The sequence below is a fragment of the Lytechinus variegatus genome, chromosome 10 (genome assembly GCF_018143015.1).
Source record: "Lytechinus variegatus isolate NC3 chromosome 10, Lvar_3.0, whole genome shotgun sequence".
NCBI lineage: Eukaryota > Metazoa > Echinodermata > Echinoidea > Temnopleuroida > Toxopneustidae > Lytechinus > Lytechinus variegatus.
Genome location: NC_054749.1, coordinates 21,102,358 through 21,105,432, shown reverse-complemented (window position 1 = coordinate 21,105,432; position 3,075 = coordinate 21,102,358). Strand labels below are relative to the sequence as shown.

Genomic DNA, 3,075 nt, shown 5'->3' with positions numbered 1-3,075 from the left:
TCATTCAAGTTTTTAAATCTGTAATTGCAATGAAGAAACTGCTTGTTATGAACCTGGCCTTCATATTTCTTCTTGATCTGCCCTGGTGATACTCAAACAGCTTGTGAAACCTGCATAGTAAACAAAAAGAGAAAGGAACAAAATGAGCTGCTGATATAAATTATTCTTACTCATCTAGTCCAGTTAATTTAGAAGTTTTAACATTTTTATGAGCCCCTACTCTTCCATGCAATATTATTTAGAAAATGCACATGTAGTAACTTATGTTGCCAGATAAAAATCATAGATCACTATTATAGATCATTATTCATATAACTTTTTTTATTAAGTGTGAAAACCCATTCAAATATATATCAAAATATTTTGTCCTTTTTTATTTCTGTCTTCAGAGTAACTGAGTTTTAAAGTGATTTTATGTATGATTAATATAGCTAAGAGACATGGACAATAAGTATGCATTGATATTAATGGAAATACTGGTGAATTTGAATCCAAAAGAATACACTCTAAAAATGAAGTGCTAATTTAGCTCTTAAAGAGCGTGTATAGTGACTGCACTTCGGAGTGCTGATTTGTCTAGTTCAAATTTGAACTAGACAAATCAGCACTCCGAAGTGCAGTCACTATACACGCTCTTTATCTCATCATGGAGCTTTACTTTATGGGATAACATGATTCAGAAAAAATAGGTTTTTTATATTTTTATGAAAACAAGCATACCTGGCAAGCTTTTAGATCAGATATCCTGTTACTCATCAGATTGTACCTCTTGGTGATGTGCAAATGGTATTTGACTTTGTACTTCTGACTCCCACTGGATCTGCAATTCGATATACATACAATACTTTACAGTTAAAAATTTCAAAAGTGATAAACAAAATTCCTCTCTTAAAAAACAATTTTTTCAGAGTTTCCAGTTTTCACAATTCCCAACTAGAAAAAAGCAGGTCTCGACCAAAAACTAAATGGTTCAAGCATACATGTCCTACTATAGTGAGGTCTTTTGTCAATCTTCAATATATATACACCAAGCCAGCTTTGACAGATGTAGGATAATTATCATTTGTGTGATAATATGGCTTTCGCTCATTCATCAGTGCGAGACAATCATTAATTTTTTTGCACTCGTCTATAAACATGTCTGATTTGAATCTCTACGTTAAGTGATATCCTCTTTAAGTTTGATTTTTATTTAAAAAAAGGGTTAGCTCACTTGCTGGCAGGTTTAAATGACCCTTTGCCTTTCACCACAAATAACATCAAGTGAGGACAATAAAGATAAATCAATTAGATCAGCTGCTCTCTCTGCTTAGCCTTATACTTAAACAATTCAAAATAGGGCACTATAAATTTTCTCAACCCTTCAAAAAAAAAATTGAGCAGTTTGAACCCTGACAAAGAAATGTTGCCCCCCCCCCCGAAAAAAAAGAATCATTAAACTCCGTTGCTAGGCTAATTACATTTTAGTCCAATGGCAATGGTCCAGCCAGGAACTAAAATAAAGTTAACTTAAATCTTTGTAGAAAAGAAGTCAAACCAGACAGATCTAGAATTTTATTTTTTTAAATCTATATCTAAGTTAGACCTATCCTAGGGCCTTACTTTTATTTAAAAAAAGAAAAACGTTAACATCTGTCTCAAATCATTCCATGAGCATGGAAAAATCTACCAATATCATTCCAAACAGATTCAGTTCATTTAGATTTAATTTCATTTCATTTTAAATGCAGATAATTATATTGAAATAGCGGTGTCGAAAAATCAGTACTAGGCCCATGGCCTATAACTTCAAATTTCAACTCAAGCTTGTCTGACAATTAATTTCCAACACCTAATGACCTAGCCTACATCGGCAATTTCGCAGCCGGCTGGCACCGGCGATATCAAAGTCCGCATCTCGCTCTGGCTATATACGGTACGGTAATCGGTATTTGGCTTAATTTTGATGCAGCTTTGCCGTTAAACAAGTCCACATCTACCCCTGATATTTGACAATTAGAACTGAAATACAGATTTAATAAGGGCGGACATGAAGCATCCCAATTAACCAACTTAGTTCTACGAAAACTATGTTATTTTCTGAGAAAATATGTCAGTCATATTTCAGACTTATTTAGGATCAGGACAGGAAAAAGAAATGGAAATATGGAAATTGTGGTTTGCGTTGTAAACTGCACATAAAGCCATGCATGCGACGCCGAACCCCAGCAAACACATTACAATTTCAACTAAGATCAAAGTAAGGAATTGAACTTAACTTACTTTTATTCCTATGGAATGTCATTAGATTGATATTAATGTTTCCTCCAAGATTTTCTGCTCCTTTGAAGTTCACTCAGAAATCATGTTTTCAAACATCAATTCTAAAAACAGATAATTAGACTTGCTATTGTATTTCAAAAAGTTGAATTTCGCAGAATCAAAAAGAACGACACTTCGCACAGATATCGTAGGGAATTGTGGGACGGAAAAAAATGTTTAATGCATGAGGACATGAATAAAACATTAGCGTTTTATCCAATCATACAAGTGCATTGTGCGTATTTTGACGTCATTACTCATGAATTAAACATTGACCTTCCAAAATCAACCTTCAAATTGGACAAATGGCAGCCATGTTTGTTATGTACAAAACCTATGGAAAATCAAAAACGCGCGAAAAGAGTTGCCTCTCTAGCTCCCTTCGTATCTCTGTGGAACCGACTTGCAAGGCCCTTTATATAGGGACTTGCCGACTTGTAGATAGCGCCCTCGCTTGGCCGCGCGCAGGCTATGCAAGACACCAGAGAAAAATATCGATTTGAATAGAGAAAAATCAAACTAGCAATTAAAACACAGAAAATTTCATCAAAATCGGATGTAAAATAAGTAAGTTATGACTAAGGTTTTGAATATTTTTCACAAAACAGTGATATGCACAACTCATATGAGACAGTCGATGATGTCCCTCACTCACTATTTCTTTTGTTTTTTTTATTGTTGAACTATACAATATTTGATTTTTACAGATTTGACAATAATTAGGACCAATTTGACTGAATCATATAGTATTAAACAATGCTCATTCCACATGTT

General features: G+C 34.0%; 1 long non-coding RNA gene across 1 annotated transcript; it reads right to left on the bottom strand.

The window, feature by feature from the left end:
• On the bottom strand, nucleotides 1–2,299 carry LOC121422239. The gene is made up of 3 exons (XR_005971137.1): nucleotides 2,263–2,299; nucleotides 721–820; nucleotides 1–110 (listed from the first exon to the last, which is right to left on the bottom strand). It is a non-coding gene; the product is annotated as an uncharacterized LOC121422239 (long non-coding RNA).
• Nucleotides 2,300–3,075: the final 776 nt, after the last annotated feature.